This window comes from Rhinopithecus bieti, unplaced genomic scaffold, assembly GCF_001698545.2.
Source record: "Rhinopithecus bieti isolate Rb0 unplaced genomic scaffold, ASM169854v2 scaffold_13225, whole genome shotgun sequence".
Taxonomy (NCBI): domain Eukaryota; kingdom Metazoa; phylum Chordata; class Mammalia; order Primates; family Cercopithecidae; genus Rhinopithecus; species Rhinopithecus bieti.
The window spans coordinates 1,649,517-1,660,524 of record NW_016807895.1 but is presented as its reverse complement, the minus strand read 5'-3'; the positions used below and the strand labels follow the sequence as shown (position 1 = coordinate 1,660,524).

General features: G+C 34.7%; 1 long non-coding RNA gene across 2 annotated transcripts; it reads left to right on the top strand.

Annotated features, from left to right (window-relative positions):
• The first annotated feature begins 2,810 nt into the window (after positions 1–2,810).
• Positions 2,811–6,993, top strand: LOC108536973 (uncharacterized). 2 transcript variants are annotated; one of them, XR_001887680.1, is made up of 4 exons: positions 2,811–3,062; positions 3,672–3,753; positions 5,511–5,552; positions 6,920–6,993. It is a non-coding gene; the product is annotated as an uncharacterized LOC108536973 (long non-coding RNA). The 2 variants fall into 2 exon arrangements; XR_001887681.1 differs by having other exon boundaries at positions 6,939–6,978.
• Positions 6,994–11,008: the final 4,015 nt, after the last annotated feature.

Sequence of the window (11,008 nt, the reverse complement as noted above, 5' to 3'; positions counted from 1 at the left end):
GATATATCCTAAAATAGTCAGTCATAGTAAAATTTTCTTAGTTACTGCTGAAACATTCAATTTATATTGAAACGATCCATAGTAATTTTAAATGTTACTTCTATCTGCTTATTTTATTTATTCTTCCTTCATATCTTTATGTAAATAATAGATTAGGATATTCAAAATATTTTATTTATTTTAAATATTTTATCCCAGTATTTTATTTTAGTTTGCATCCCCTTTTTGTTTTTGTGTTTGTTTTTTCCCTCACAGTGAGACGTGATTTTCTGGGCATCTTGTAAATCTGTCTTTCTTTTGGCTTGGTTTGGTGAGTTTGTTTAGTGAATGTTCTGAATTACGTTCTCACACCTTACTGTTTTCTTTTTAATTTATTGTGAGTTTTAAAATTCCCTGATTCATTTTGTGCTTTCATAGTTGCAATTGCTAGCTTAAAGATATGTGGTTTATGTTGGAATTCTATTTTTACAATTTTGTTTCTGCTAGCTTAATATTTTCATCATGTGTAAATTTTATCTATGTTGTGTTATAATAGCTTTATAAATATGGCTTTTTTGTGTTAATTGTTTTGAGCTTTCATTGAGAGACAGTAACAATTGTTTCTTTGGATGTTGTAATATGTTTTATTAGCTTACTGAGATTCTTACTGCAAGATCATCTCTACTGTTAGTAAAAGAAAGTGTGTTTATTTCAATAAATACTTTCATAGAAAAAAACAATTGTTTTCAGAACTGTAATTTTATTTTATTTTCATTTATTTTTACTGTAAGACCCTAAGGTCATATTCTTTCTTTTCTTCTGTATAAAGTCAACATGATATGTCTCTCCCTTCTGAGTTCCTGTCCCCTACACTGCTGTCCCAAGGATGCCAACTCTGACTCCATAAGCAATCAAGAGCCTAATTCAATTACACAGTAGCCAGGGCCTGTATTTGCAAAGCCCGGCTCCTGTTCTGATTGTTTTCCTTGCAGAAACGGACTCTTCTCAAAGGGATAATATCCATGGCTGTTACCACTAGAACTCTACCACACTTTTCTTTTTTCCTGTCTCACTCTGTGCTCTGTTATAGGCTTTTGAGCTTCCTCCTCTGGTTTCAGCAGTTTATCATCTCATTTATGTGTAAGTTACATTTTCGGAGTTCTGTGTCCTCGTAGGCCTTCTGTAGAAGTGAGTGATAAGTGGTTTTACTTGCCCTCTTCATTGAACTCTATAGTTTTTAAAGATGTAAATTGAGATTTGACTTATGTCATCACTATCCTATGAAAACATCTATTCACCATTGTTAGTTGTTTCAATGTGGTCAGACTTCTAAAAATGTTATTGTGTTAATTTATATTATTGAAAAATATATACAAGTTGAAAAGCATGGGATATATATTGTTTCAATCCTCATATTATCTTCTTTTTAATGTCCTGATGTACATAAGTATTTCATGATTATAAATAAAACATGTCTATTTCAGGTATGACACTGTATTTTGTATTAGCTTCATATCGTGTACTGTTTAAACTATTCCTCAACAAGCAAGAGATTACCTACTGTTCTGAACAGCCACTGATTTTCCTTTTTATACTCAAAACTTAAATTTCTCTGCTGGAGTCCTTTCTCCTTACCTTCATTAAATGTAAACAAAATTGATATTTTTGGTGCCATTTCATATAAATAGGTTTTTTTTTCTTTTATAATACTTTTCACAGGAAGAATTATGCTTCATAATAGCAATTTGTTCAAAAAAGTAAATAAAATTTTGATATACTAGTGTACTCAGATGAATTCTAACCATTTTTCTTTCTCTTGTCTATGAGAAATAAGGAATACAGGTATACCACAGAAATATAGTGGGTTAAGTTTCAGGCCACCACAATAAAGTATCACAGTAAAGCAAGCTAAACATTTTTTTTGGGGTGCTTGGTACATATAAAAGTTACATTTACACTATAGTTTTCTTAATATGCATATTAATAATTTACATTATACTGTAGCCTTAGCATTATATCAAAAAATCAATGTACATAATTTAAAAATACTTTATTGTTAAAGCATGATCATCTGAGTCTTCAGCAAATCGTGAAGTTTAGAAAAATATAGTACAGCAAAGATTTTCTAACAATGACATACAGTATTATCTGCACTCAAAGAAATACAAACAAGTACAGAAATTAATTGATTTAATATTTAAGGCTACAAAAGGCAATATTACTTCTCATAAATTTCTGGTAATCATAAATTTAATACCCCAAATTATGAAATATTTATAATCTCTTTTTTGAGATTCTACACGTAAACAAATACCCTGCAAGTTAATATATTTAAAATGTATATCTAGCATTTTCTAAAATCAACAGCTGCTACGGTTTGACTGTGTCCCCAGTCAAATCTCATCTTGAGTTGTAGTTCCCATAATCCCCACGTGTCATGGGAGGGACTTGGTGAGAAGTAATTGAATCATAGGGGTAGGCATTTCCCATACTGTTCTCATTATAGTGAATAAGTCTCATGGGATCTAGTAGTTGTATAAAGGGGAGTTCCCCTGCTCATGCTCTCTCTTGTCTGCCAACGTGTAAGATGGGACTTTTCTCTTCATTTGCCTTCTGCCATGACTGTGACGTCTCCCAAACCATGTGAGTCAATTAAACGTCTTTCCTTTATAAATTACCGGTCTCTGGTATGTCTTTATTAGCAGTATGAAAATGAACTAATACACCAGTGTTTGCTTTATTGTGTCAGCCAGAATTGGAATACATATAAAAGAACCTGTAGCTCAGAATTCTTTTTACCAAACAATCTACTTCACACGACACATCAGTGATCTATGAATACTACATTTCCTTTTTTAATCATAAAAATAATGTCCCATAATAAAACCTAGAAGAATACTCTGAGAAGACATTCATATTTATGTGTATATCAATATATTTACACCATGGAGAAAATTAAAAGTTAGCTAATTAAATTTTTTTTGCCATGTATAGAAGTTTGTGGAAAATTAGATTGTCTTCATTCACTATCAATCAGAGTGCCTTTGATTTTTTTCCAGCACAAAAAGTGGAAATTGAATTAGGTAAGTAAATTTATACATTGAGGGTTTGGAACTACATGTGGAAACTTATTAATTTTATTAATAATGTTTGAGAAAATAATAATGATGCAAAAAGAATTGGTTCTAAATGAGAAGAACCCAGTGATATAACTATATAACTAACTCTGCCTAGGCAGTTGAGTAAATTTAACCAAGTCTCTTATTGTCTTTGAATTCTATTTTCTGAAGTGTAAAAATCAATATTTCTTTCAATGCAAATGAAAGATTTACTGAGCACCTTCTCTAAATGAAGTGCTTCAAAGTGTTATAAAGATGAGTCAAAGATGGTCTCTGTATATTAGCTCCTAAGATGTTGATTTCTTCACAGCATGCTGAGATCTGTTCACTCAAAAGTCTGCTAGTGTCAAACTCAGAATTTTATAAATCTAATGTTTCTTGTGTTTTAATGGTTTCAGGAATGTTTCCCCAGCAAAGAAATAAAATATTTTCCTATATTAATTTTTATAAAGATGTAATATCCTAGTCTATTTGGGCTGTTATAACAAAATACCACAAAAGTGGTTTATAAGCAACAAATAAGCAGATTTTTAGCCACTTTGTCCTCACAAAGTTATTTCCATTATCTACCAGCTGTGGAAAGCCATTGCTGCTCTTCAGAGGCCTCTGACCCAGAGACAATCTTTCTTGCTACTGGGGAACATCATTGAGATATGTAAGTCCCCTCTCCAATACCCCTTTCCTCGAGAGTTCACTGGTCCTTCTCCTCTTCTAGACGTTCCCCAAAGTGAGGATATGGAGAACAAGCAAACCAATGTATTCCCCAGTAAAGTCCTGTGTGCTGCTGTCACCTCCTGATCATGGCTTTTTCCTTGTTCAGCTCCGAAATCCCTCAGAACTCCTGCTACTAACAACAGAGCCTCTATTAATGTCACTAGGGTTGAACAGATTACTATTTATAAACCGCTGTATTGAGAAGACGTTGACATAAAAAAGCTGTACGTAGTTTGGCGATAAGTGAAACCCGGGAAACCATCCCCACAATGCTAAACTTATAGAAGCGTAACAGAAAGATGGATTCCAGAGGTTGGTGGTGGGATGCGGGGTGGGGGGTGAGAAGTGGAGAGCTGTTGGTCAAAAGGTGTAAAGTTTCAGTTATAGAAAATGAATGAAACATTATATTTAGGTTGTCTTCAAACTAGATATGTATATATATTTTTTCTTAAAAATAGCCTTCAGTGAATGTTGGCTTTCTGATTATCACTGCAATATATACGGACAGTCTACCGTCTATAAAGTTTAGAAATTCCAAAATAAAAAATATAAGAATAAAATATCTACTACTACATTTTCAGATTAAGTCACAGTGCTGTTCACGAGAGACATAAAATAACTGACGTTTTAAAATCTCACTTTGACACATCTAGCAAATGTTTTTCCAAATACATCATAGTAATTCAGTTGGGTACAAAGAAACAAACATTCATGTTCCAGATCTTTGCCAGTATTGACCGTTGTAAATGTAAACAAAAAGGAGAGATTTTTAGTTTTATAGTTGAAAATGGAATATCATTTTATTATATATTTTATTACTATCTGGGGCAACATCGGAACATTTTTTAGACTCTTAAGAAATTGACATTATTGCATAACATTTTTCAGTCATTATCTTAGCATTATTTAATAGATCAATAGAATATAACTATATATCTGATACTATGAACATTTATTTTTTAATTTTTAAAATTATATATGTTAAATATTCTTATATCTAAAACCATTTTTTCCTTGTAGGATTTCATTGTTTCAGAAATGACTTCCCAACAAGAAATAAAATATTTTTTCTCTATTATGTTTTCTAAACATTAAATATTTTTGTCCATTTGGGCTGATATAACAAAATATCAGCAATGATTGGCTTATAAACAATGAATATTTGTTTTTTACAGTTCTGGAGCCTGGGAAATCCAAGACTAAGCCACCCACAGATTCAGTGCCTGATCGGAACCCTCTTCCTTACGGGCAGCACATTGTTCCCATGTCCTTATGTGACAGATGAGGCAAAGCAGCTCTCTTGGGCCTCTTTTATAAGGATGCTAATTTTATTCATGAGGACTCTGTCCTAATGAGTTAATCACCTCCCCAAACTCTCATCTCCTAATGCAATCACTTTAGTAGTTAGCATTTCAACATATACATTTTGAGGGGGACACCAACATTCAGACTGTAGCATTGCTACCTCTATTCTACAAGACTTTGTATGCCGGTCACCTTTCCACTGTTATGATAAAATACACAGACCATAGCATTTACTATCGTCACCGTTTTTAAGTGTGTAATTCAGTGGCATTAAATACATTCACATTATTGCACAACCATCACATCACTACTATATATCTCCAAAACGTTCTCAGCTTCCAAAAGGAAACTCTACTTAATAAGAAATAACTCCCCATTTCCTCTTTCCCTCAGCCTCTGGCACCTACCATTCTACCGTCTATATCTATGAATCAGGTATGTCATATCAGTTGTATTAGTGAAATTGTGCTTGGACAGAGATATCTTTAATCTCACCCAAGTCAACTTTACCTGCTTACTGAGAATGATCATCAGGCCCTTTCTGGTTATCATGTAATGACTCCCAGTTAGGTGTTAATACCTAACACTTCTTAGAAACTTGATTATATAAAAGTGCTATGGGAAATGATTTCAATTAATTAACAAAGTTAACAAATCTGGTAGAGATCTAAGGTGGCAGCTCAGGCCACAAACCTAATTTTATGATATTACTACATGATAAAGGGTTTGGATGACAGTCACATACCAGTTCAAGGAATAGACCTATGTTTTCCCAACCTTCCAGTACAAAAAGCCCATAGCCAAAGAGTCAGGTTGTCTCATTTTATGTATGTAATAATATGGGGAATATGGAATAATATACATGATATATTATACATATATATATTATTTGTAATATATATAATAATTATAAAACACCATTTCTAGTAAAATATATATAGAAATTCAAAGAACGTTGATATTTAAGTCCCTTAATAATGACTCTACCAATTTTATAACTGTATGGGGAATATGGAATAATATACATGATATGGGGAATATAACTGTATGGGGAATATGGGGAATAATATACATATGAGGAATATGGAATAATATACATGATATATTATATGTATATATTATTTGTAATATATATAATACTTATAAAACACCATTTCTAGTAAAATATACATAGAAATACAAAGAAAGTTGATATTTAAGTTCCTTAACAATGACTCTACCAATTTTATAACTGTTTAAGTCTTCTCTTCATTCTTATAGACATATAATTGTTACTTTGGGAATCAGTTAACTTGTCTTTTATATTTCATTTCCTAAGTGCTAAATGGAGTTTCCCTGGGAAAAGCTGTCGTTTGCTGTCAATATCTGGCTCCCAGTTACATTTGCAGCACAAAGTATTTGAATTGACTGTTACAGTGTTAGATTTCTTGCAGCCTTATCTTTTATACAATTCCTATCTTGTTGTGGAAAAGCAAAAGTCATATACCACAGTAAGAAGGAAGTCTTCTGATCTAATCTTCAACAGAACATAAAGTCAAATCCTTATGTTCTGTTGAAGATTAAAGAATATATATTCACTACTTATGTGACATTATAATACCTTATCTTTTTTTCTAATCATTAATATTGAATTTAACTATCCACAATATAAAAGTAAATGCATTACCATAGAAATATGGGCTTCTTGTGAAATTGTGGAGCATTGTTTCTAGTTTACTATATATTTAAATACATTATATTTTTAAAAGCAAAATGATATAACACACACAGAGCGATATAAGAATAAAATAATGTTTCAATAGAAATTTCCTGTCTTTGAAGATGGCCAAATAGGAACAGTTCCAGTCTCCAGCTCCCAGCGTGAGCGACACAGAAGACAGGTGATTTCTGCATTTTCAACTGAGGTACTGGGTACATCTCACTAGGGAGTGCTGGACAATCGGTGCTGGTCAGTTGCTGCAGCTCGACCAGCTATAGCTGAAGCAGGGCGAGGCATCCCCTCACCTGGGAAGTGCAATGGGGAAGGGAATCCCTTTGCCTAGCCAGGGGAACTGAGACACACAACACCTGGAAAATCGGGTAACTCCCACCCCAATACTGCACTTTACCAAGGGTCTTAGCAAACGGGCACACCAGGAGATTATATCCCACACCTGGCCGGGAGGGTCCCATGCCCACGGAGCCTCCCTCATTGCTAGCACAGCAGTCTGCGATCTAACGGCAAGACAGCAGCGAGGCTGGGGGAGAGGCGCCCGCCATTGCTGAGGTTTAAGTAGGTAAACAAAGGTGCTGGGAAGCTCGAACTGGGTGGAGCTCACAGCAGCTCAAAGAGGCCTGCCTGTCTCTGTAGACTCCATCTCTGGGGACGGGGCACAGCTAAACAATAACAACAACAACAACAACAACAACAACAGCAGAAACCTCTGCAGATGCAAACGACTCTGTCTGACAGCTTTGAAGAGAGCAGTGGATCTCCAAACACGGAGGTTGAGATCTGAGAACGGACAGACTGCTTGCTCAAGTGGGTCCCTGATCCCTGAGTAGCCTAACTGGGAGACATCCCCCACTAGGGGCAGACCGACACCCCACACCTCACACAGTGGAGTACATCCCCGAGAGGAAGCGTCCAAAGCAAGAATCAGACATGTACACTCGCTGTTCAGCAATATTCTATCTTCTGCAGCCTCTGCTGCTGACACCCAGGCAAACAGGGTCTGGAGTGGACCTCAAGCAATCTCCGACAGACCTACAGCTGATGGTCCTGACTGTTAGAAGGAAAACTAACAAACAGGAAGGACACTCACACCAAAACCCCATCAGTACCTCACCATCATCAAAGACCAGAGGGAGATAAAACCACAAAGAAGGGGAAAAAGCAGGGCAGAAAAGCTGAAAATTCAAAAAATAAGAGCACATTTCCCCCTGCAAAGGAGCACAGCTCATCGCCAGCAACGGATCAAAGCTGGATGGAGAATGACTTTGATGAGATGAGAGAAGAAGGCTTCAGTCCCTCAAACTTCTCAGAGCTAAAAGAGGAATTACGTACCCAGCACAAAGAAACTAAAAATCTTGAAAAAAGAGCGAAAGAATTGATAACTAGAAAAATTAATTCAGAGAAGGCCATAAACGAAATGACAGAGATGAAATAAAATAAAATAAAAAGAAATTTCCTCTCTTTGAACTTCAATTTATAGATGATACATAAAGCTAGAAATATATTGAAACTTTCTAATAAATTCAATTAATTTTCTTTTTTAATCAGAATTATTCCACAAAACAATTCAAAATAACTAACATATGTTATACAAATAGAATAGATTCCACAGTGGATTTTTAATCTTCTACAAATAGTTTATAACAGCTTTGCACATTGGCAGTATTATAGCTAAAGGTTTATTCAAGAAGTGTTTATTGTTAATTGAAGACATTCCCAATTCCTCACCATGATGACTTGTAATATAGTTAACATTGGCAATTTTTGATATTATTCATAGAAACTAAAAAAAAAGTTTATAACAACAAATACCAGTTAATATGTAAAGCATAAAGCAATGTTTATATGCCTTGAAACTTTAGTATACTTGATTAAACAAGTATAATAGTGACAAATCCTTTAACTTTTACTCAAAAGCTGTGATTTCTGAGCCATAATAAAAACAGTAAAATAATAAGTAAAAAAGAAGACTTGTTGCTAAATTATAATTCTTTTTCTTTTTTTTTTTTTGGAGGGATCTCACTCTGTTGTCCAGGCTGGAGTACAGTGGCGCAATCTCAGCTCACTGCAAACTCTGCCTCCTGGGTTCAAGGGATTCTCATACCTCAGCCTCCCAAGTAGCTGGGACTACAGGCATCTGCCACCATGCCCAGCTAATTTTTGTGTTTTTAGTAGAGACGGGGTTTCACCATGTTGGTCAGGCTGGTCCTGAGTTCCTGACCTCAAGTGATCCACTGACCTCAGCCTCCCAAAGTGCTAGGATCATAGGTGTGAGTTTCTGCGCCCGGCCTCAATTGTTATTCTTAGAAAACTAATTTTAATATGCGGACAATAGTAAGAGAAATATAGTAAATGGAAATTAACTTGTAAAATTGATAGATGGATTTTAACTAAGAGGAATGAATGTCTAACAGAATTTCACCAAAGCAAATTACATTAGACTTAACTTATTTAATAAATAAGATGCATACATTTGAGATTTCTTTTTTTTTTTTTTTTTTTGAGACGGAGTCTCGCTCTGTCACCCAGGCTGGAGTGCAGTGGCCAGATCTCAGCTCACTGCAAGCTCCGCCTCCCGGGTTCACGCCATTCTCCTGCCTCAGCCTCCCGAGTAGCTGGGACTACAGGCGCCGCCACCTCGCCCGGCTAGTTTTTTTTTTTTGTATTTTTAGTAGAGATGGGGTTTCACCGTGTTAGCCAGGATGGTCTCGATCTCCTGACCTCGTGATCCGCCCGTCTTGGCCTCCCAAAGTGCTGGGGATTACAGGCTTGAGCCACCGCGCCCGGCCTGAGATTTCTTATGAAGATATAGCAACTACTTTTCAGAAAACATTTTATTCAATTTGAAAAGAAAATTTGTGCAGCAAGTTTTAGTAGAGTAAGGATAGAAGAAATATTTTAATTCATAGAGTGTCACAGCAGTTAAAATTATTTTATGAAGAAAATATAAATAGCATTTTTTATTTGAACCCTAACTTAAGAATAAGGAATGTTACGCATCATTTAAATTTTTATAAAAATAATAAAATGTTCTACTTTTACCATTTTAATTAAAGAAAGAAAAAAATGGTTCAAGGGAAAATAGTTATAGAAATGCAGATGCTGACTCAGACGGAAAAATGAGAGATCATCAAATCAGTACAGAAAATCATTTAGAAATAGACATATAAAGTCACATTCAATATGATTATGCTGAAAAGAAAAGAGAATATGTTATTTTGTTTTTGAAATAAGGAGCAATTTATACAAAGAAACATGGCAGGTAATATTTGGTATATGGAAATTTCACCAGAGGCAGTAGGAATGCATGGGTCAGATCAGACCAAGTGTCAGTGCTAGTTAGTTCTTAACAGAAAAATAGTACATGGAAGCAATAAAAATAGAATAAATGTTAATCTAAGACTGCACATAATGACTACTAGACTAATTTATTCACAAAGGATCACACAAGCAGTGAAATTCAGAGATGAAGCAGAATGCCTGCTAGACACCAAGCTGTTATTAGAAGTGGCAGACATGCAGTGTGTGATTAAAGAAGCTAAAGAAGCAGTAATAGTTGAAATAATTTACTGTGCAAATTTCAGTCACCTGCACTTTCTTCCGGTCTGTTAGTAACTGTTTCTAGCAGAACAAAGTCTTAGAATAAGGGACCTGTAAAATTCACTGGTTCTTTACAGCCAGCAAACCAAAGATATGAGAGAGGCTCTTGACACAAACAAATGTACCATTTCATAAACTGACATCTCGATATTGTACATGTTTTCCATTTATACTTTTGAAAACTGTTACATCTGTATCAGTTAAAATGATTATCAACCTTGGTAACATATTTTTCCTCATTTCAAAATGTACATAAATCTAGTTTTATATGACCCACAGAACAGATGTCTATGACCAATAATTTCAATTATCTTGAAAAATAAATGACAAATGAAATTGATCAAATGGCCAAACACAAAACCTCAAATTACGTATTTCAAAACCTCGAGGTTCAATTCTGTGCCATAAACATTTATAATTTGGGGTGAACAAATAATTGTAACCTATAAAACATATTATTAATTTTGATGGTTAATTTCTTATTTTTTGAGACAGTCTCTCTCTCACTGCAAGCTCCTCCTCCTGGGTTCACGCCATTCTCCTGCCTCAGCCTCCTTAATAGCTGGAACTACAAGTG